Source organism: Ursus americanus, chromosome 2, assembly GCF_024610735.1.
Source record: "Ursus americanus isolate L20-20 chromosome 2, mUrsAme1.1.p, whole genome shotgun sequence".
Taxonomy (NCBI): Eukaryota; Metazoa; Chordata; class Mammalia; order Carnivora; family Ursidae; genus Ursus; species Ursus americanus.
Genome location: NC_142128.1, coordinates 9,456,826 through 9,481,709, shown reverse-complemented (window position 1 = coordinate 9,481,709; position 24,884 = coordinate 9,456,826). Strand labels below are relative to the sequence as shown.

At 41.5% G+C, this 24,884-nt stretch overlaps 1 long non-coding RNA gene across 2 annotated transcripts; it reads left to right on the top strand.

Annotated features, from left to right (window-relative positions):
- Positions 1-70: 70 nt before the first annotated feature.
- On the top strand, positions 71-22,904 carry LOC148110476 (uncharacterized). Of its 2 annotated transcripts, XR_015726924.1 has the most exons (3): positions 71-210; positions 295-346; positions 19,132-22,904. It is a non-coding gene; the product is annotated as an uncharacterized LOC148110476 (long non-coding RNA). The 2 variants fall into 2 exon arrangements; XR_015726922.1 differs by having other exon boundaries at positions 71-346.
- Positions 22,905-24,884: the final 1,980 nt, after the last annotated feature.

Below are 24,884 nucleotides of genomic sequence, written 5' to 3'. Positions count from 1 at the left end.
ATCCCAGCGTGCACCGCGCCGCGCGTCGCGTCACCGCGCGCCGGCTGCGTCACTGCGCAGGCGACTCGTACGCGCGCCTGCCGCGGGCAACGCCGCTGCTGCCTGGCAACGCGCTAGACCCGACCCCACTCTGCAAACGCTGCCTCCCAGAAACACCGCGGTGGTCTTCTCGAGGCTTCCGCGCCTCCACCGCGCGGCACCCACCCCGAGGTGAAACGGTAGAAGAGTCGCGTTAAAAATAAATGCTCCGGAAAGCGACCATTCACGTAATGCTTGATCCATGTTGTTTTCTAGAGGGCTGAACTCCCCGGAAGAGGTGGTAACCGGGCACTTGCTACCAGAGGTGGTAAGTTTTTCAGTTGCCCTGTTTCTGCCAAAGGGGGTTTACATGCACAGCAACAGTGAAACGCCAGACCAGCCCAGACCAACCACCCTTGTTAAATGTGGATCTTATTCTAATAAATTACCGATCAAGCAGTCTAACATATTGCGGATCAAAGCTGAAGCGGCAAGCTAAGTTTGATTTCCTGCCCTACAAATTGGTTAAGTGGGACAGTTACCTCAAGTTTCACATCATGGTCCAGAATCGGGTAGATTTTGAGAATTTGTGATCAGTTAAATTTGGTGGTCTGGGAAAGTGGATTAGTGGTTGGTGAGGGCTGGGGAGTGTGTTGGGGGTCGGAAAATGGAGAATGACAGCTAAAGGGTAGGGTTTTCTTTTGGGGGGGACAAAAATGTTTTAAAACTAGATTACGGTGGTGGTTGCACAACCCTGTGAATTGTACGGTATATTAATTATATCTTAATAAAACCGTGGGGAAAAAAACCTTGGTGGTCTACGAATTCAGATTTTGATCGAGCTCAGCCTCCTCAGCCATTCATTCACTCCACTACTGATAAACATGAAAGGGGAAAGGGCAGGGTCTTCGGTCTCTAGAAGCCTTTTGTTTAGTGGAGAAGAAAGATGTGTAAGTAGAAAGCTACGATTCACTGTGGCCAGTATGATTAACAGAGCCACAAAAAAGAGAGGGAATGATAAGGGGGAAGATAGGCTGGGAGGTGTTTCTTGAGTCCACAAAAACTGGTTAAAGACAAGAACTGGTTAAAGCAGGTTCAAGGCAGATGCAGGAGCAGTGTGCAGAAGCACAGAGATGGAAAGGAATATGGCTGGAGATAGGAGGTTTGAGGGAATAGAGAGGTTAGAAAGATAGGCTGGGCTCAGTAAAGAGGCCTCTGCTGCAACCTGAAGAGATGAGAAAGGCAGGCAGTTCTCCCCAACCCATTGTGAGGGTAATTCTGCTTCTGTCTGTTTGATTTCAACTTAGGAACAAATCTCAGCAGTAGCAGTGGGAGAGTGGGACAAGAGCCCAGCTGCAGTGAGTTAAACTATGGATGGAAGACCAGGAAGTGGAGGCAGTGAGTGCAGATTTTTCCATGCAAGGAATCTGGATAAGGAAGAAGAAAGTATCTAGCTCAGCAAGGGTCCTTTAAATTATCATATATTACTGGTATTCAGAGGAGGAACCAGACATAAAAGCCATCAGTGTACCCATGCCGTGAGAGTAAGATTACTTGGGAATTAATGTAGACAGAGAGGTCTGAGACTTAAACTCCCGGGCACCCCAGAGGTCGAAGAAATGGACACACAAACCTGCAAATCACTGAGTAAAATGCAAATATGACTACATTAAAATTTAACACTTCTGTATCGGAAAGGACAACATTTGCTAAAAAACAAGCTAAGACTGAGAAAAAACAACTAACTCATACAAACAAAAAATCCTCCTATAACTCATATTTAAAAACCATGTAATGAATTTATAAGGAACTCCTAAGAATCAGTACAAAAAGACTCAACTGTAAAAAAGGACAAGTGATATAAAAATGTAATTTATTGAATAGGAAACCCAAATGGCCAATAAGAAATAAATACATATGTACATGTATATCTGTATGTACCTCACTAGTAATTTAGGAAAGCTTTACTGAAGTAACGAGAAACCATTTTGCATTCCTTTGCACAAGGAGAAACATTTAATAGTTCAACAAGATCAAATTTTGACAAGGATGTGAAACAAATGGAACAGACACGTTTGTGGATATGTAAAACTATAATTTGGAAAGCAATTTGGCAATATCCAGTAAGACTGAAGAAATAGGTACCTTATAACGTTGCAATTCTATTTCTGGGTACAAAGTCATTGCAGCATCATTTGTATTACCAACAATTTGAACACACCTAAATGTCTAATGTCTACCAGCCCAAGAATGGAGAAATAGTGGCATAATTCATATAATAAAATACTCTAAAAGCAGCTGAAAACTAACCACCTTTCCAGCCATAATTAAGTGATTCCAGGCTAGTCCTCCCACCATGAACAACTATAAAAATGGACAAAATTTATGAAGCAACTACTTGCAGACAAAGAACAACAGGAAGTGCAAGACTGATCCCTGAGAGGAAACTCATGAAGTAAGCCCCTAAAATCACCTAGTTCCTCTAAGTGGGGACAATTTCCCAAGTGGGTGCAGACAGCTAGAGTCTGAGCAGAGTAGGGAGATCTCGCTTGGCTGAGGAGGCAAAAATCAGATTGAAGATAGCTGAAACCGCTGGAAACCACTGGGCAGAGGAACAGAAAGGAGGGTGTCATGCAGACAGGGAGTTCCAGAAGTCTATGTGTGAGTCCCCTAAAAATCTGTGGCTGAAAGCTGGCATGATGGTTAATTTTGTGTCTCAACTTGACCGGGCCTCAGGGTGCCCAGGTCCTTGGTTAAAGATTATTTTGGGGTTTGTCTATGATAGTATTTCTGGAGGAGATGAACATTTCAAGTGGTAGACCAAGTAAAGGAGATTGCCCTTCCACAGTGGGTAGGCCTCAACCAATCTGTTGAAGGCCTGAACAGAACAAAAGGCCTGGGTAAGAATTCTCTCTGCCTGGCTTTTAGCTGGGACATCTGTCTTCTCTCTCCTGCTTTCAGACTTGAACTTGGAACTCACTCTATCAGCTCTTTTGCTTCTTAGGCCTTTGGCCTTGGATTGAAACTATACCATTGGCTCTCCTGGGTCCCAGCTTGTTGACTACAGATCTTGGGACTTCTCAGCCTCCATACTGCATGAACCAATTCCTGATAATATGTGTGTGTGTGTATACATCCCCTATTGGCTCTGTTTCTCTGGAGAACTCTGAATAATACAGCCAGGCAGTATATGCACACAGAGACTCCCTGAGGCTTCCTAGAAAGCAAAGTACTAAATGGATTACAATTTGAACAGAGATATTAGAGTTAGAGCAGTCCTGGGGTAAGAGCGTTGCCAGGGGAGTTCTGGCCCTACCAAAACGGAGAGATCTCATAAGTGCATCCTTAACATCCTTGGAATCCAGTTGAAACAGCAGAGAGGTTACAACTTCAGGTAAGGATCATAGTTTAGAGTAAGATCTATTCTAGGTCTGCCTTAATAAATTCTAAAATCAAACCATGACAAGATCCACAGGAAACAAGTTTGGAGGTTGAGTCTCACCAAGTTAGTGGGGCTTGGGAAACACTCTAGGCTCTTCACTGATGTGTAAAGACAAAACAAAACCAAGAATAAACAAGTGTAAGGTCATTAGCCAGTAATTACACTGCCTACTAGAACAAGAATCCATATACCTCATGGAGAAATAAGAGACTCCAGAGTATTATTCACAATGTACAATATTCAATAAAAATCCCTTTAGACTGACAAAGAAACAAAAATGTGATCCATAGTCAAGAAAAAAAGCAGTATATAGAAATAAACCCAAGATGGTCTAAATGTTAGACCTAGCCAACCAAGATCTTAGTGGACTATTATAAATATATCCAAAGAATTAAAGGAAAGCATGGTCTTAATAAGTAAATAGATAGGAATCTGCCCAGAAATGGAAACTGTAAGGAAGGAAACGAACAGAAATGCTAAAACTAAAAAATAATTGAAAATTTTTACTAGATAAGCTTACCAGCAGATTGGAGACAGGAAAATAAAGTCCGTGGACTCAAAGACAGATCAGCAGAAATGATTTCATAATGAACAGAACCTCCAGGATCTATGAAGCAATTATCAAATAGTCTACCGTACGTGCAACTGTACTCTCACAAGGAAAAGTGAGACTGGGGCAGAAATATGTATTTGAAAAATAATGTCTGAATTGCCAGGATGTGGTGAAAAATTACAGTTTAAAGATCCATGAAGCTGAACAAACTACAAAGCAACTCAAACAATAACTGCAGCTTCTAAGCACAAACAAGGGAGGCTAGAGGACAGTGAAAGAGTTTTTTTAAATGAAGGGCCGGGGGCTGGGGGGGGGGAGTGGCACACTCGGAATCTCGCCATCCCAGAATTCTGCGTTCAGCAGAAAATCCTTCAAAAATGAGAGTGAAATAAAGACACTTCCTGAGAAATCTAAGAGAATTCATCACTGGCAGAACTGCACTACAAGGAATGTTAAAGGCTGCGCTTTAGAAGAAAGGGAGCTACAAGCAGATGGAAATGTGGGACTACACGGAGGAATGGAGACCATCATGGTAAACAAGTGGGTGAATGTAAAAAGGCTGTTTTTTCATGATTTACTTTAAGAACTGATTGTTTCAAGTAAAAATAGAGAGACATTGTATAGGTGAGTATAACAAATAGAGAAGGAAAAGATGTAATAACAACCACCAAAAACTGGGTTGTGGGGAGGGCAAGTGTAATTACACTCTCGTAAGGTTATTACATTTGTGATATGGGAAGCAGGAAGTGGGCCATTAGAAGTGCCAGGTCTGACATGAGAAAGAGGTATGGTGAAACAGAATTAGGAAAGTGATGTGTAAAGGTATTCGACAGTGACTATATCCTGGATCATGAGAGAGAGAAATCTTAAAGGTAAAAGAACTGATTATAAAGCAAGGTGCACTCTCTGAGCATAATGGAATCAAACTAGAGGATCAATAACAGAAGCAAAAGGAGAATCTCCAAACACCTGATAATTAAACAACACAATCTAATTAATCCATGAGTCAAATAGCAAGTCTCAAGGGACCTTAGGAAATATTTTGAAATGAATTAAAATGAAAATATAATGTATCAAAATCTGGAATAGGGGCTTTCACTTCCGACATAAGATAACAGAACAACAGATTTGCCCTATGACCTAGAACAACAACAAAAAACCAGACAATATATGACACAGTGGTTTCCAAGACTACAAATTAGACAATAAAGGGCTGTGATCACTGAACTGAGAAACCATGTGAGCCCTATGATCTTCAGAGCTTACTGTGTTGAGTTTCTAGGCAGTGTTACAGAAAGGAAGGGAACTGAGGAAGAGCCCAGTGGATTTCCTTACTTGAAATATAGGGCTAAGAGTTTGGGGAGATCAAAACAGCTGGAGTTTAAAGGGTAGAACAGCAGAGAGAAGAGAACTGTGAAGAGTTCCCAGAGATCTACAGAGGTTTCTCTCGAGTATTTAGCACAGTCCTCCTGAGTGTATGTTTATGGGGAAACTGCTCAATGCCAAAGAAAAAACCATCCAAAAGTATTAAAAGAAACAAGATCTGGCACTAACAAAGGGTCAAGAGCCATGTCTATTCTCACCAGCCAGCCTATAAAAACTCATAGTAGGATATCAGATGTATTCAGGAAGCTGCTGCCTCAGTAATGGGAAATAATCAGCCTTATACTGAGCACTGCTCTGGACCTACCTTATAGATCATAAAAGCACAACCTGAAAGGATCAAACTGTTTCCAACAATCTTACCTGCATCCCAAAACAAAGTTCAAGAAAATACACAGGACTAAAAAAATGACCAGCACTCAAGGTAAAATTCAGTGTCTGGCATCCAAACAAAGATTACCAGGCACGTAGACAAGCAGGGAAACAGCTCATCGAGAGGAGTGTACTCAATCGAAACTGACCCAGAACTGACACGTTAAAATGACCAGAGGACTATAAAAATTATTTTAACGATTCCATATGTTCAAAAAGATAACTAGAGATATGGAAAAATATAAGAAATAGTGGCCTCAAACTTCCCAAACATAATGACAAATACACATCCTCCTATCTGAAGCTCAATCTCAAATACAAGAAACAAAGATAACTATAACGAGTCACATCATAACAAAATTGTTCAAAACCAGCGATACAGATAAGACCCTAAAGACAGCTAGAGAAAAAAAACGTGTTACTTACAGAGGAACAAAGATAAGGATAATCCAAATTTCTTCTTGGAAATAATGCAAAGGAGAAGACAGCAGAGTAGCAACTTTAAAATACTGATAGAAAAAACTCTAAATCTAGAATGAGATACCTGCTGAAAGTATCTTTTAAAAAGGTGAGATAAAGAGGTCTTCAGACATACAAAAGCTAAGAAGAATCCAACACTACCAAACTAACAGTATAAGAAATGTTAAAAGATGCCCTTCAGGCAGAAGGAAAATGATCCCAGATGGAAACCTAGGTCTACACAAAGGAATGAATTCTGAGCACCGGAAATGGTAACTGTGTACGTAGGTATTTATGACTTTTCCTCCTCATTATTTAAATCTCTTTAAGAGATAACTGAGTGACCTAAGCAAAATGGCAGAGTAAGCAGCTTCAAGCTCCCATCTTCCAACAGAAACAAAAAAAAATAAGCAGTGGGGGCGCCTGGGTGGCGCAGCGGTTGAGCGTCTGCCTTCAGCTCAGGGCGTGATCCCCGCGTTCTGGGATCGAGCCCCACATCAGGCTCCTCCGCTATGAGCCTGCTTCTTCCTCTCCCGCTCCCCCTGCTTGTGTTCCCTCTCTCGCTGGCTGTCTCTCTCTCTGTCAAATAAATAAATAAATAAATAAAATCTTAAAAAAAAAAAAAGCAGTTAACTGCTAGAAGCGACTTTATCAGAACTCTGGAAAACAATGAGAGGTTTACATCAACCAAACAAATGCTGAACCAAGAAAACAGCAATTTTAAAGAGGAGAAAAACTTTGTGGTTTTGTTTTGTTTTTTTACTTGTCCTTCTCCCACCTACTCTCCATCTTGGCAGCAACCTTGAAGACAGAAACCTACCTTCCCAGTGTAGGAACCTGGTCACTGGTTCCATAGGGAACACACTAGACCTAATTTGCAAATTACTATGTGTATCTGCTCTATGTGGGGGCGACCTGAGGGAATGATGCAGGAACTCATTTCTATTTTGCCAAACTTGGAACTCACTCAGGCTGGAAAAGCAATGGGCGTTGCTTGAAAACACTGCAAGGAAAACAAACCACCACAAATGCATCGGGCAAAAGGTTACAATTGAGACACAATGAACCACTGTTATAGACTGAATTTTGTCCCCTCAAAATATGTATGCTGAACCCCAATCCTCAATGTAACTGTATTTGGAGATAGGTTCTTTATTTTTTTAAAAAAAGATTTTATTTATTTACCTGACAGAGAGAGAGCACAAGCAGGGGAGTGGGAGAGGGAGAAGCAGGCTCCCTGCAGAGCAGGGAGCTCGATGTGGGGCTCCATCCTAGGACCCTGGGATCATGACCTGAGCTGAAGGTAGACGCTTAACCGACTGAGCCACCCAGGTGCCCCAGAGTTAAGTTCTTTAAAAAGGTAATTAAATTTCAATGAGGTCATATGTGTGGAGCCCTAATCCGATAGGACTAGTGTCCTTACAAGAAGAGGTAGAGGTGGCTCAGTTGGTTAAGCATCTGACTCTTGGTTTCGGCTCAGGGCATCATCTCAGGGTCCTGGGATTGAGCCCCGTGTCAGGCCCCAGCTCAGTGGGGAAACTGCCTGAAGATTCTCTTGCTCTGCCCTTCCCTCTCCCCTCCCTAAATAAATAAATAAATCTCAAAAAAAAAAAAAAAAAAAGAAGTAGAGACCCCAGGGATGTGTACACAGAAAGGCCATGTGAGAACCCAGCAAGAAGATGGACATCTGCAGTCAAGAAGAGAGGACTCAGAAGCCAGCACTAACACCACATCGATCTTGGCCTTTCAGCATCTGAGAACTGTGAAAAAACTAATTTCTACTGTTTAAGATACCTAGTCTGTGGTATTTTGTTATGGTAGGCCCCTAGCCGGCTAATACAGACTGCCTAAAGTATGGGGGGGAGAGCTGGGGAGTTTCTTTGGGAAATCAGGGCATTTGTAATCACCTATGTATAAGAGAGAATTTAGAAAGCCACATGCATGCCCAGGGCAAGGTGTGTGCTCAGAATATATCTGACAAGATCCTAAGTTTTCACCTTGGTCTGATCCCTAGGATCAGTAGAGGCCTTGGTAAGTGTTAAAAAAAAAAAAAAAAAAGCTGCAGCATGGAGGCAATCTACAAAGACTAGAAGTGGGGTTTTTTTTCCTTCTATATTTAGCTCCTGGTATTCAAGGACATCTCTATCAAACCATTAGCTGAACACAAGCCAACATGACTGCGACTTCAGTGACCACACATGACAATGATATAGCCTGCAAAAAGTTTGGAAAAGTCACAAAACAAGTGGACTATTACAGCCTTCAATGATTTTATTTTTAAAAAACCCCAGCAGGGGCGCCTGGGTGGCACAGTGGTTAAGCGTCTGCCTTCGGCTCAGGGCATGATCCCAGCGTTATGGGATCGAGCCCCACATCAGGTTCTTCCGCTATGAGCCTGCTTCTTCCTCTCCCACTCCCCCTGCTTGTGTTCCCTCTCTCGCTGGCTGTCTCTATCTCTGTCAAATAAATAAATAAAAAATCTTAAAAAACCCCAGCAAGCAGCAAGGCAGGGGAGATCAGATTTCCAGAGTTACTACATTATAATATACAAATGTCCAATGACATTGTCAATGACAATCACAAGCCATGCAAAGAAACAGGACAGTACGGTCCACTGAAAGTAACAAAAATAAATAGGCAGAAATCGCCCCTGAGGGCGCCCAGACCTTAGACTTACCAGACAGAGACTTTAAAAGAACAGTGTTGAAGATGCTCAGGAACTAAAGGACATCAGGGAAATGATGTATGAGCAAAATGAGGATATTGATAAAGAGATAAATTACAAAAAGGAACCAAAGAGAAATTCTGGAGCTAAAAAGTACATTAACTGAAATAAAACATTCATTAAACAGTTTCAAGAGCAGATCTGAGCAGGCAGAAGAATCACCGAACTTGACCGAAATTATCCAGTCTGAGGAGCAGAAGGAAAAAAGATTGAGAAAAAATGAACAGAGACTAAGAGACCTGCAGTACAACAACAAGAAGCCCAACAAATGCATTATGGGAGTCTCAGAGGAAAGAAAGAGAAACAATATTTGAAACAATGGTCAGAACGTTCCAAATTTAGTGAAAGATATGAATCCTCACATCCAAGAAGCTAACAAACTCAAAATAAAATAAGCCCAAAGAGATGCACACCAAGACACGTTATAATCAAGCTATATGAAGAGAGTCTTGAAAGCAGCAAGACAGAAGCAACTTGTCAAGTACAAGGGATCCTCAGTAAGACTAGCGCCTGATTTATGATCTGAAACCATGGAGACGTGAAGGCAGTGAGACACTACATTGAAAGTGGTGAAAGATACCTGCACTCCCATGTTTACTACAGCATTATTTACAACAGCCAAGATGTGAAGACCACCTAAGTGCCCGTGCCATTTACGACTACATGGATGAACCCTGAGGGCATTATGCCAAGGGAGATACATCAGAGAAAGACAAATACTGCATGATATTCTATGTGGAATCCAAAACATCCAGCCTCTTAGAAACAAAGAGTAGAATGGTGATTACTAGCGGCTGGGGGGGGGGGTGCCGAGGAATGAAGGAGATGTTGTTTAAGTGTACAAACTTGCAACCAATAGAAAAATGACTCCTGGAGATCTAATGCACAACATAGTGGTTACAGTCAACAATACTGTATTATAAACTTCGAAGATGCTAAGAGACTAGAACTTAACTGTTCCTACCACAAAAACAATGTTAATTATGTGACACGATAGAAGTCTTAGTTAAAGCTAGGGTGGTAATCTTTTTTTTTTTAAAGATTTTATTTATTTATTTGACAGAGACAGAGACAGCCAGTGAGAGAGGGAACACAAGCAGTGGGAGTGGGAGAGGAAGAAGCAGGCTCATAGCGGAGGAGCCCGATGTGGGGCTCGATCCCATAACGCCGGGATCACGCCCTGAGCCGAAGGCAGATGCTCAACCGCTGTGCCACCCAGGCGCCCCTAGGGTGGTAATCTTACTGCAATACACGAATGCATCAAATCAACACACTGTACACCTTAAACTCACACAGTGTTCTGTGTTTATGTCTCAAAAAAAAATGGCAAAAGGAAAAACTTGTCAACCAAGAACTCTACATCCAGGAAAATTTTCCTTCAAAAATGAAAAAGAAATTAACTTATTCACAGTTCCAAAAACTGTGGAAGTTCAATAACACTAGATACCCCTGCATAAAATGCTTAAGTAAGTCCTTTCAATGGAAATGAAAGAATATGAGTTAGGAACTTAAAGCCATATGAAGAAACAAAGATCTCTGGTAAAGGTAACTATATGGGCATATAGAAAAACCAGAATTATTGTATTTTGGTTTATAGCTCCATGTTTTATTTCTTACATGATTGAAAGACAAATGCATTAAAAATAATTATAAATCTGTGCTGCTGGGCACACCATATATAGAGATGTAATTTGTGACAACAACAATAGTGGGGGGTGGAGTTGCATAGGAGCAGTTTTCATGTGCTATTAAAGTTGTCAATTCAAACTAGATTGTTACACATTTTGGATGTTGAATGTAATTCCATGGCAACCACAAAGGAAATGTTTTTTAAATACCTGCAAAAAGAAATGAGAAGCAGTCAAAATGGTTCACTACAAAAAAATTAAATACAAAAGAAGGCAGTGATGGAAAAAAATGAAGGACAAAAAAAGTATAACACACAGAAAACTAATAGGAAAAATGAAAAGTCCTTCCTTATAAGTAACTGCTTTAAATATAAATTAAAAATTTCAATCAAAAGGCAAAGATTGACAAAAGGGATAAAAACATGATCCAACTAGGTGCTGTCTACAAAAGACTCAACTGTATATTTTTAATTTTGGGGGGAAGGTGGGGGGAAGGAGGGGAAGGGCAGAGAACCCCTCCTCTCCCTTTCCACCCCCCACCCCGCTGCTAGTGCTCTCCCGCTCTCTCTCAAATACATAAAATCTTCAAAAAAACAAAACAAAACAAAAAACCATTATGAGACAGAGACATTATCTATTGATAAAAGAGCCAATTTTATCAAGAAGATGTAACAATTATAAACAGACATGTAATTTAAAAAACAGTGCCCCAAATTATATGAAGCAAAAACTGAAGGAATTGAAGGGAGAAACAGTTCTGTGCTAACAGAGTTCAATATACTACTTTAAATGGATTGACTATCTATACAGAAGCTCAACAGGGAAACAGATCACCTCAACAGCTCTACAAACCATCTGTACCTAAAAGACATACATAGACCACTGTACCCAACAACAGAATATACATCCTTCTTAAGTACACACGGAATATTTCCCAGGACACAGCATAAGTCAGACCACAACCTAAGTCTTGATAAATTTTAGAAGACTGAAATCATACCATGCATCTTCTTGGACCACAAAGGAATAAAAACAGAAATCAGTAACAGAAGGAAAATTGAAAAAATTCACAAGTATGTGGAAATTAAACAACACTCTTAAATAAACAGTGGGTCAAGGAAGAAATCACAAGGGAAATTAAAAAACAGGCAAATTCAAATGAAAAGATAACATAATTAAATTTACGGGATGCTGTGAGGGCAGTGCTCAGAAAAATGTATAGTTGTAAATGCCTACATTTAAAATGAGGAAAGATCTCAAATCAATAACCTAACTTTATACCATAGGGTAGTAGGAAAAAAGAGCAAACTATATACAAAGCTAGCAGAAAAAGGAAATAATAACGATTAGAATGGAGATTAATGTTACACAGAGTAGAAAACAACAGAGAACCAATAAAACCAAAAAGTCGGTTCTTTGGAAATATCAACAAAATGGGCCAACCTGTAGATATACGGACATAAAAAAGAGAAGGCATTAAATAACTAAAATCAGAAATGAAAGTGGGGACACTACTACCAACCTTAGAGAAATAAAAAAGGATTATAAGAGAATACCATGAATACACCAACAAATAAGATAATCTAAATGAAATGGACAAATTCCTAGCAACATGCAAATTAAACCAACTGAAGATGGACTAGAAATCTTAATTTTTATTTAAATTCTAGTGAGTTAACATACAGTGCAATATTGGTTTCAGGAGTAGCATTCAGTGATTCATCACTTATATACAACACCCAGTGCTCATCGCAAGTGCCCTCCTTAATACCCTTCCATCCATCTAGCCCATCCCCCAACTACCTCCCTCGATCAACCCTCAGTTTGTTCTCTATTGTTAAGACTTTCTTATGGTTTGTTTCCCTCTCCCCTCTTCCATATGTCCATCTGTTCTGTTCCTCAAATTCCACACATGAGTGAAATCCTATGGATTTGTCTTTCTCTGACTGACTTATTTTGCTAGAATAGAAATCTCAATAGACTTATCACAAGTAAAAGGACTGGAGCACCTGGGTGGCTCAGTCGGTTAAGCATCTTACTCTTGGTTTCAGCTCAGGTCATGATCTCAGGGTTGTGAGATTGAGCCCCGCATATGGCTCCACACTCAAGGTGGAGTCTGCTTGGGATTTTCTCTCTCCTTCTCTCTGCCCCTCCCCCCGCTTGTATGTGCTCTCTAAATAAACAATTTTTTTAAAAAAGTAAAAAGACTGAATCAACCTCTCAACAAATAAAGACGAGAACCAGATGGCTTCACTGGTGAATTCTACCAAAAACTTAAAGAAGAATTACCACCAACTGTTCTCAAATTCTCCCAAAAAATAGAAGAGAAGGGAACACTTTGTAAGTCATTCTATGAGAGCAGATACCAAAACCAAATAAAGACATCATAAGAAAACTATAGACCAACATCCTTTATGAAGATAGATGCAAAAATTGTGAACAAAATACCAGCAAACCAAATCTGACAGGATTATACACCATGACCAAGTGGTATTTATCCTAAGGATGTAATAAGCATGATTCAATATATGAAAATCAATGTAATACATCACATTAATCGGACAAAGGAAAAACACATAAGCATCTCAACTAATGCAGAAAAGACATTTGACAAAATCCAACATCCTGTCACAATAAGAACTCTCAGAAAAGCAGAAATAGAAAATTCTTCAACATGATAAAAGGTATTTATGAAAACTCCATGTTTAATAGCATATTCAGTGGTGAAAGACTGAAATGTACCTGTAAGATCAAGAACAAGAGAAGGATCAGCACCTTAGCAACTGCTACTCGACATTGAACTAGAAGTTCTAGCCAGAGATACTAGACAAGAAAAATAAAACACATTCAAATTCCAAAGGAAGAAGTAACACCATCTCTATTTGTAGATGACATGATCCTATACAGAAAATCCCAAAGAACTTAAAAGAAAGCCACTAGAGCTAGTAAACAAAATCAACAAAAGTTGAGGGTATAAGATCAACTCACAAAATCAATCGTGTTAAATTGTGTTTGTATACATCTGCAATAAATAATCCAAAAAAGAAATTTAGAAAGCAATTCCATTTACAGTAGAATCTAAGATACTAAGATACCTAGTAATAAATTTAGCCAAAGATTAGTACACTGAAAACTATAAAATACTGCTTAAAGAAATTAAAGAAGATATAAACAAATAGAAAGACACCCCCTGTTGATTAGAAGACTTACTGTTAAGATGACAGTATTACCCAAAGCAATCTACAAATTCAAGGCAATCCCTATCAGAATTTCAACAGCCTTGGGCGCCTGGGTGGCTCAGTTGGTTAAGCGTCTGCCTTTGGCTCAGGTCATGATCCCAGGGTCCTGGGATCGAGTCCCACGTCGGGCTTCCTGCTCCGCGGGGAGCCTGCTTCTCCCTCTCTCTCTGCCTGCCACTCTGCCTACTTGTGCTGTCAAATAAATAAATAAAATCTTTAAAAAAAGTAAAAAAGAATTTCAACAGCCTTTTTTTTTCAGACATAGAAATAAGTCAATCCTCAAATTCATATGGAATTGCAAGGGTTCCAAATACGCAAAACAATACTGAGAAAGAATCAATTAACCTAAATATGAAAGTTAAGACCATAAAAATTTTAAGAGAAAACACAGGGGTAAATCTTTATGACCTTGGATTTCATATCAAAAGCATTAACAACAAAAGAAAAACTAAGGGCGCCTGGGTGGTTCAGTTGGTTAAGCCTCCGACTCTTGGTTTTGGCTCAGGTCACAATCTCAGGCTTGTGAGATCAAGCCCCACATCAGGCTCCATACTCAGTGAGAAGTCGGCTTGAAATTCTCTCTCCCTCTCCTCCTACTCCCTCTCTCTCTCACATGCACTCTCTCTCTCTAAAATAATCTTTTAAAGAAAAAGGAAGAAAAACTAAATTGGATTTCAACAAAATAAAAAACTCCTGTGCATCAAAGGTGATTATCAAGAATGTGCAAAGACAATCCACAGAATGGGAGAAAATATCTGCATATCAGAAATCTGATCAGAGTTTAACATCCAGAATATACAGCAAGTCTCTACAACTCAACAACAAAAAGAGGAATAGTGCAATTTTAAAAAAAAGCAAAGGACTCATATAGATATTTCTCAGAAGACATACAAATGGCCAACAAGGACATGAAATCAGTATCATTAGTCATTAGAGAAATGTAAATCAAAACCACTATGAGGGGGCGCCTGGGTGGCACAGCGGTTAAGCGTCTGCCTTCGGCTCAGGGCGTGATCCCGGTGTTATGGGATCGAGCCCCACATCAGGCTCCTCCGCTATGAGCCTGCTTCTTCCTCTCCCACTCCCCCTGCTTGTGTTCCCTCTCTCGCTGGCTGTCTCTATCTCTGTCGAATAAATAAATAAAATCTTTAAAAAAAAAAAAAAACACTATGAGATACCATCTCATACCTACTAGGATGACTATAATAATAGTTTAAAAAAGGAAAGTAAGTGTTGGTGAGGATGTGGAGAAACTGGAACCCTCAAATATGGCTGTGGAAAAAAGTTTGGCAGTTCCTCAAAAAAATAAATATATACAACTACCGTATATCCAGTAATCTCACTTCTGGGTATACAGCCAAAGGAAATGAAATCACAATCTTGACGAGAGGGCTTACTTACTCACAATAAGTAAGAGATGAAAACAACCTAAGTGTCCAGCTATGGGAGACTGCATGAAGACAATCTGGTATGTACATGGAATGGAATATTATTCAGCCAAAAAAGAAGGAAATCCTGCTTTTTGTGACAACATAGACGGACCTTGAGGGAATTATGCTAAGTGAAATAAGTCAGAGACAAATACTATGTCCTCACTTATATGTGGAATCTAAAAGAATCTATGGCGGTTGCCAGGGCCTCCGGGTGGTGAAGGAAATGAAGATATGTTGGTCAAAGAGTACAGAGTACAAACTTTCAGCTATGAATGAATAAGTTCTGGAGATATAATATATATTATGACAATAAGTAACAATGCTGTATTGCATACTTGAAATTTGTTAGGAGGGTAGATCTTCAATATTATCACCACACATACACACGTACTGAGGAAAGACTGCGAAAGGTAAGGATGTCCACTCTCATTAGTTCTATTCAACATTACCAGGGCAATCGAGGCAAGAAAAAGAATGAAATAACATCCAAATTGGAAAAGAAGAAGTAAAAGGGTTCCCTATTTGAAGATGACATGATTGTGTTCAGAGAAAATCTGATACAATCTACCAAAGAACTGCTAGGGCTAATGAGTGAACTGAGCGAGAGTACATGAAACAAAACAGGATCAGTATATAAAAATCAATTACAGCAACAATTAAAATTTTATACTTAAAAATATAATACCAATTACAATAGCATAAAACATGAAATATTCAAAATTTAACAATACATGCAAAACTTCTACACTAAAACATGACACAAATCTATAAAACATTTTTGAGAGAAATTAAAGAAAACCTAATTAAATGGAGAGATATATGTTCACGGATTGGAAGATTCGATATTGTTAAGATAGCCATTATCCTCATGTTGAACTACAGATTCAGTGCAGTACCACTGAAAATCCCGGTAGGTTTTCTTTTCTTGTAGAAACCGACTGATTTAAAATATACATGGATATGCAAAAAAACCCAGAATAGCCAAATCAATTTTGGCAAGAGAAATAACAATAACAAAGTTGGAGGGCTTACACTACCTGACTTGAAGACTACAGTAAAAGTTGCAGCAATGAAGACAGTATGCTGTTGGCATAAACAGACATATAGTTTATGGGAAGAGAATAGAGAATCCAGAAAAAAAGACTAATATATGTGTAATTAGCTGATGATCTATATTGGCACCATTGTAATTCAATGGGGAAGATGCTGGAACACTGGAGGTACTAGCTCGCTATTACTGCAGAACAAATTACTCCACAATTGAGTGGCTTAAATCAACATTTACTCACAGTTTCTGAGAGTCAGGAATTTGAGAGTGGCTTACCTGGGTGGTTCTGGCTCAGGAGCTCTTATGAGGTGGCAGTCAAGGCATCAGTGAGGGCTGCCGTCACATGGAGGCTCAACTAGTGCTGCAGGATTGCTTTCAAGATGGCTCACTCGCTTAGTATTCAGAGGACGCCCCAGTTCCTTGCCAGCCTTTGGCAAAAGACCTCAGTTCTTCACCATGTGGACCTCTCCATAGGGTTGGTTAATTGTCCTCAACATGCGGCATCTGGCTTCCCACAGGGTGAGTAATCCAAGGAGGGCGAGCAAGGCGGAAGCCAAAATGCCTTTTATGCCTTAATTTTGGGTCACACACCATCATTTCTATCACATTCTATTCATTAAAATCAAGTCATTAAGTACAGCCCATACCTAAGAAGAATTAGGTTCTATCATCCGAAGACAGGGATATCAAAGAATTCGTGAACATATTATAAAATGCCCACACTAGATATCCATATGGAACAAAATTAATCTCAGCCCCTACCTCATACCACACACACAAAAATAATTCAAAATGGACCAGAGAGGGGTGCCTGGTTGGCTCAGTCAGTAGAGCGTGTGACTCTTGGTTTTGGGGTTGTGAGTTAGAGCCCCACGTTGGGCACAGAGATTACTTTAAAAAAATGGATCAGAGAACTAAATAAAGGGTAAAACTATAAAACTTCTAGAAGGAAACATAGGAGATAATCTTTGTGACCTTTGTGTGCAAAAAGTACTTACCATTAAAAATAATTCAATGTTGTACACATAGCATATGGATAAATGTCAAAAACAATGTTAAGTGGAAAAAGCAAAGTGGCGTAATGATACATGCAAAGTTAAAGGATACTAAATAATAATATACCCAATATGGATACCTACATATGTATTAAGATAATACGTGCATGCATGGGAAGAAAACACACAACTTCCACATTATGTTCACCCCTGGAAAGGAAGAGAAAGAACGGAATGGCATCCAGGTGGCATACACAAAGGAACTTCAATTTTATCTCTAATGTATTGTTATTTTCAACTAATAGTTTATTTTTAAAGATTTTATTTGAGTGGGAGAGAACCTGTGTGTGCATGAGAGAGAGTGCACATGAGTGGGGGGAGGGGCAGAGGGAGAAGCAGACTCCGTGCTGATGAGCAGGAAGCCCCGTGCAGGGCTGGATCCCAGGACCCCGGGATCATGACCTAAGCCGAAGGCAGATGGCAGATGCTTAACCAACTGAGCCACCCAGGCGCCCCTGTATTGTTATTTTTAAAGATTTGAAACACGGCAAAACATAAACATTTGGTATATGTAGGTGACAGAAGAGATATTCATTATATTATCCTCTGTACATTTCTGAGGTTAAAAAAATTTTTTAAAGGATCCAGTGGATTTGGCAATGGGAGGTTATTGGTGACTGGAAAAGATCCCTGTTTTTATTATTTATATTGGGGTCAGCAAACTATGGCTGCAAGCAGACCGCCTGTTTCTATAAATAAAGTTTCCATGGAACAGAGACACGCTCATTAGATTATGTATTGTCTGTGGCAGAGTTGAGTAGTGACAGAGACCATATGGCCTCTACACCTAAAATATTAACCACCTGGCCCTGATTTATATCCTCTACAGTGCTTGGCTTAGTGTCTTACGCATGGTAAGCTCTAGAGAAATGTGCTAGTGTTCCCAACAGTGCACGTGGCTTACTTTGTTAAGTAAATAGTAGTTGAGCTCCTACTAACGGCCAGATTATAGTCCACAAGACAGAACTGGACCCTGCACTCCTGCTTCTTTGTTCTGAGATCCAGGCTGCCTTGGAGTATAGCACAGTGCTTTCTCGGGCTACTTGCCACTAGAGGGCAGCCTGAAGCTTTTCCATAACGGCACAGTGACAAGCGGTTAACCCCGCAATCTACACCGCCTGTGAACTGCGGTGGAGGACAAAACACCAGACTACCTAAGGTCTGTACTTATTCTCTCAAGATTGTCATTGACAAAATTATAAAATGGGTCAAGTCTGTCTTTGGAACTCCCAGCTTCCTATTTCTTCTTCACCTTTTCTTACAGGCACCACTTACTTGCAAGTAAAAAATGTGGCAGAACCAATCAAGTACATCTCACAGCAATAGATCCGTCAGGGTGGGGAGGGAGAGAAGATTCCTGGGGACGGAGGGATCAACCTGGTCAGCACACAACTGCAGGCCAGAAGCCACCCTGCACGCAGAAACATGTGGGTGCCTGCTTGTACGTATAGACACCAACATGAACGTCTACCCACATTAAAAGAGAAGAAACACAGACCTCCTGTTAATTAATTCAGTAGTTATTGTGCACCCACTGCCTGCCTTGTGGCACACAAGACACAGAAATGAGCACTGCAGACACAGGACCAGCTCTCAAGGAACATGCAGTTTAACAGGGAAGTCAGACAGTAAACACACAGAAATGCACCGACAGTACAGAAGCAGAAAAGAAAAAGACTGTTTCGGTTACTAATAGCATAAGAAACCAATAACATATGTAGTGGTATAAAACAATTTTCTTTCCCTTTCTCCTTCTCTCCTTCCTTCCTTTGACAGAGAGCACAGGTGGAAGGGGCAAAGGGACAATCTCAAGCAAACTCCACGCTGAGTGCAGAGCCTGACGTGGGGGATTGATCTCCTGATCCTGAGATCATGACCTGAGCTGAAACCAAGAGTCGAACGCTGAACCGACTGCGCCACCCAGGCATCCCAAATGATCATTTTCTGATCCTCAGGGATTCTGTGATTCCAGCGCACTGGCTTGTTTCTGGTCTGCAATGTCTGGGAACTCAGCTAGGAAGACTCAAAGGCTAGGGGTGCTTGATGGTAGGGGTCTGGAATCATCTAGAGGCATCTTCACTCACACAGCTAGTGGCTGATGCTGGCCGTCAGCTGAAACCTCTGCTCAACTGTGGGCTGGAACAGACGCACATTTCTTCCGCCTGTTGTCTCTCCATGTTGGTTTGAGCTCCCTCAGAATATGGCAGCTTGGTTGAAAGAGCAAGCGCTCCCAGAGAAAAAGGGGGGACGTGCACGGCACTTTGATGATCTAGCGTGGGAAGTACCACAGCGTCGCTTTTGTCCTACCGTATTTGGTCGAGGCCATCTCAAAGATCTGCACGGGTTCTAGGGGAAGAGACATACTGCCACCGTCACGTGATGGAAGCAGCAGTAAGATTATACTGTAAGAAGAGCATGCGGGATGGGAGATATCACTGCGGCCATCTTCAGAAAATACACTCTGCCCCAGGCTGTCATGATAGCATAGGATGGGGGGCACACCTTAGCCAAAGAGGGCTGTCAGCAAAGGCCTCTGTGAGGAAGTCTTGTCTCAGGCGGAGGGGATCGGGGGCTAAGAGAAGCCTGGGGAAGAGCTGCAGGTGGAGGTACTTAAAGGGCTGCAGTCCAAAGAGGCTGGCATGTGGGAATGCTGGGTTTCCGTGTGTTGAAAGCAGAGGCAAGGGAAGAGTGCTGTGGGAGGAAGATACTCAGGGAAGATTCCGTGTGCTCTGGGCCATGCCCTCTGTGCTGGACCCCTAAGAATAGCAGCAGCCTCCAGGCAGTGGTGTCCTAGGAAAAGAGGAGCTGGGGGGGACAGGAGCACACTGGTGAGAGTGGGGAAGAGGTGCGTGGTTTAGCTGCCATCCTACCCCAGAGGCCCCAGTATGGAAGATAAAATCGAATCTGGCCAAATCTTATCCAGACGAAGTAATGGAAGTCTGGAGAAAATAGCTCTGCCTCTACCAGATGCCAGAGGCAGCTGGAAATAGAGGCCGCACAGCTGTATCAGCGACGCAGTGGAGGCGGGGAGATCCAGCACGTTGCTATCACTCAGGCACCTGCTACCTGTACTCCTTGCCGTCGTCCTCAGATCACTGACTCGGGGTTCTTTCTCATCTTATACTTGGGACTGAATGTGTGTCCAGCTGCTGGGCGTGCCTCCAGCCAGACCCAAGAGGTTTACCTTTAAAATGAATACTCTGTATCACTGTGCAGGTATCAATACATCCTGTCAGGTCGAATTATAATTCTCTGTATGCAAACGACAAGAGATAAAACCAGAATCATACCCGTGCAACTTAGGTTAGAGTCTGGCTTGTGTGTTCTCTAAACATATACTTTCGATCCACCTACAGACATATGACCCAGATTACGTGGACACTAAACTCCTTGCCACGCTGATCTATGCTTCTGTGTGAAATGCCTTTACTCAGCTGGGGAAAACCTACTTATCTTCTAAGATTCAGCCTGAGTGTCACCACCCGTGTGAACGCTTCCTCAGCCCCAAACATATGGCCATGCCCACCCTGCGGTCCCCATTCTATCTTGTAGAGGCTACTTTCATCGCATTTATTCACGGTGTGCATTTCCATAGATATGACTCCCCACTCAGGTCTCTGTGCTCTTTGGAGATCTGGACTGTACCTTATTTTTTCACGTTCGGATGTGCAACGCAGCGAGCACTCAATAAATGTTGGCAGATTGTTGCATGAGTGCAAATTTCATCTTCAGACTGAAGCTAACAAGAGTGTGACTCCCCTGCTTTGCTGGGAGATCGCAGACAGGGCGGGTTGTCTTTTACCTGAAGCGGAGCCCGTGCCCGAACTGAAGGCTCTAACAACCCCCGCCCGCCGTGTGGTGCCTGCCGAGCTGGTGCCGGTGGCTGTTCTAAGTGCTTGCCATGCACTCGTTCACCTAGTTCTCCTGCCAGCCCGGCCACTGCAAGTCCAGTACGGGTGACAATGCGGCTCACCTGGAGAACAGGACCCCAATGGACAGATGAAGTGAGGAAAGAGATGGGAGAGGTGCCATGAGCCGGAGAACAGAGGCGGGGGCTGGAGCGTGGAGTTCTGCATGCTGTCTGTGTACTGGGGGGAGGTTTCCACTGCCTGCTGCAGTCTGCGACCCTGAGACATAACCTATACAGAGCACGGGCAGGGTTGTGCATCACCTGGGAGCACATGTACCATCACTAAAATGAGTAGTAGCACGCTCAAACTTCTCAATAAAAAATTAAAAGTGCCTCATGTTTCCGGTTCCGTAGAAGATGGAGTAAGCACATCCATGACATTCCTCTGGCTAGTTGCAACCAAAACTCCTGTTCAAAATACATGCGACAGCTACCAAAGACCTCTTAAAAGGTGGAGGAAAGAAGGCAAACTGGCTAGAGACCTGAGAGAAGACCAGTGGTGAGTTCCCCGGGTTGTCTGTTTCTTTTACCCTCTATTTATCTTGGCTTGGGTGACAGAGCAGTTTACAACCAGAAGATGCCAACAGACCCCCCCATCCAACTGCCCCACATGGAAAAGCCCCAAGAAAAGCCCACTCTGTCTAGCCAAATGACCAGGAAGAGGGTAGTTCCACAGGATGGTACCCTTTTGACTACAGCCACCCTACTCCAGGCAAATACCAGGAAAGAGCCCATACCATTCCCCTCCCCGTCACACACTCCCCATCACATACACAGTACCCTGTCAGGTACTGCAGAGACTGCGGGACAAAGCCCAGCTGACCGATCCCCACTCTGCCCCAACAGAGCAGAAGTGGCACCTCTCCCCTCCCCACCAAGCACTGAAGAGACTGGGAAGGAGCCCTACTATCCACAACCCGCACTAACTGAATAATACTAAAAAAGGTGGCACAGCATCCCCTCTCAAATGCAGTGTGAGGATCTAGAAAAAAAGGATTTCTTTTTTTAGGGTCCGAACCCATGACCCTGAGATCAAGACCTGAGCTGAGATCAAGAGTTGGATGACTAAGTGACTGAGCCACTCAGGCGCCCTGTGGGAAAAGGGATTCTTTAAATATGGGTATGAAGTACTGGGCATGCCTCCCCAAGCAGCCCATGTGTGAAACCAATCAGCATCAACAGAGCAAAAGCTTTGAGAACTGAACTACAATGTGGAAAACTCTGCGGGTTCAAACTGGCCTCTGGCGAGCACAGAAGTGAGGCAGGCCAAAATAGGTCTGCAGAGGTTTCAAAAACTAACTTAATCTTCAAACCAGAGCCTACAAATATGGACCAGAAGGTGCATTCTGAACATAAACACACTGACTGCTAAAATAGAAGATTTACATAGGAACTAGAACCTCAAAACATAATATTCAAAATGTCCAGGATAAGATACAAAATTACTACTCATACTAAAAACCAGGAAAAACAACTCAAATGAGAAAAGACAACAGATACCAACATTGAGGTGACAAGATGTTGGAATTCTGAATAAGGATTTTAGAGCAGCTATCACAAAAACGTTCCAACACATAATTATGAACATTCTTGAAACATACTGGAAAACAAAGTCTCGTAAAAAAAAAAAAAAAAGAAAGATCCACATGGAAATTTCAGAATGAAAAATTAGAGTAAGTGGAAAACTCACAGGACATGCTTAATAAAAAAAATGAAGATTTAAGAGAGGAAAGAATCGATAAGCCTGAAGATATATCAGTAGAAATTATCCAATCTGAACAAAAGCAACAAAACAGAAAAAAAAGAACAAGTGCCTACAGGACAATAACAAAAGATCTTACTCCTTTTACTGGAGTCCTAGGAGAGAAAAAAGAGTGCTTGAGGAAATACTGGCTTCAGCAGCATCCCAAATTTGGCAAAGGACATAAACCTAAGGATAAACCCCAATAAATGAACACCCAGACACATCATAATCAAATGTCTGAAAATTAAAGACAAAGAAAAATCTTGAAAGCGGCAGTGGGAAAATACAGGGGAAGAACAATTTGAAGGACTAAAAATTTCTCATCAGAAATGAGGAGAGAAGAAAGTGGCAAACATTTTTAAAGTGCTGGAAGAAAAGAACCGACAATGCATAATTCTATATCCAGTGAGAATATCTTCCAGAAATGAAGGCGGAATAGACATTATGAGATGAAGGAAAATGAAATGATCTGCCACTGTCAGAACTGTTCTAAAAGAATGGCTCCGTTTGTGGAGAACGCAACTCTTGATCTCGGGGCTGTGAGTTCGAGCCCCAGGCTGGGTGTAGAGATTACTTAAAAATAAAATCTTAAAACAAAAAAAAAAAAGAAGTGATCAAAGAAAAGTTCCTCAAGTGAAAAGGAAATAACCAACTTGAAACATCAGGAATGAAGAAAAAAAGCATTTTTTAATGTAAATATCTAGTTGAACATAATCTCTTCAATTTTTAAAGTTACGTTTGATTGATGAAAGCAAAATTATGACATCATCTCATGTGGTTCTCAGGGTATGAAGAGGTAATATTTAAGACTACAATGTCATAAAGAAAGGAAAAGGGACATAAAGGTGGTAAAGTTCCTACATTTCACATGAACTGCTAAAAGGTTGATACTAGTAAATTATCCCACGTATGTATAATATAACCTCTATCACAACCACTAAAAATCTTTAAAATGAGAACTACATTAAAAGTCTAGAAATAGGGGCGCCTGGGTGGCACAGCAGTTGAGCGTCTGCCTTCGGCTCAGGGCGTGATCCTGGCGTTCTGGGATCGAGCCCCACGTCAGGCTCCTCCGCTGGGAGCCTGCTTCTTCCTCTCCCACTCCCCCTGCTTGTGTTCCCTCTCTCGCTGGCTGTCTCTATCTCTGTCGAATAAATAAATAAAATCTTTAAAAAAAAAAAAGTCTAGAAATATTAACGTGGCATACTAAATAACGTTCAGGTACCCCATAACAGGGCATGAAAAGGGGGAAGAGAGGTACAAAAAAACAGAGGGAACAAATAGGAAACAAGTAAAATTGCAGACTTAAATCCTAACCAATCAAAATTTCTATTAAATGTAAATTGTCTAAACAGACCCATTTGAAAAAACAGATTGTCAGGGTGCCTGGGTGGTTCAGTCAGTTAGGCGTTCGTCCGACTCTTGATTTTGGCTCAGGTCATTATCTCAGTGTCGTGGGATCACAAGCCCAGTGTCAGGCTCTGTGCTGAGCATGAGGCCTGCTTGGGATTCTCCCTCTCCCTTTGCCCCTCCCCGCCCCATGTGCTCACGCTTTCTCTAGGTAAGTAAAAAATTAAAAAAAAAAAAGATTGTTAAATTAAAAACCAAAACAAAACACTCCCCAGAGTGATGTCACACAAAATGGCAGAGTAGGAAGCTCTTCACCAAAGCAACCAAATGAGCTGGGAAAAGTGATTAGAGTCAACTATTTCGGAACTCTGGAACCTGACCAGAAACTTTTAACAACCAGAGGAGTCCTTATAAAATAAAGGGAGAGGCTGCTGGTTTTTCACAAGTGAGCAGCATGTGAAAACCAGCCAACATCCCCCATTCCTCAGACAGACCTGCTGCAGCTGTATGGACAGCAGCCTGCAT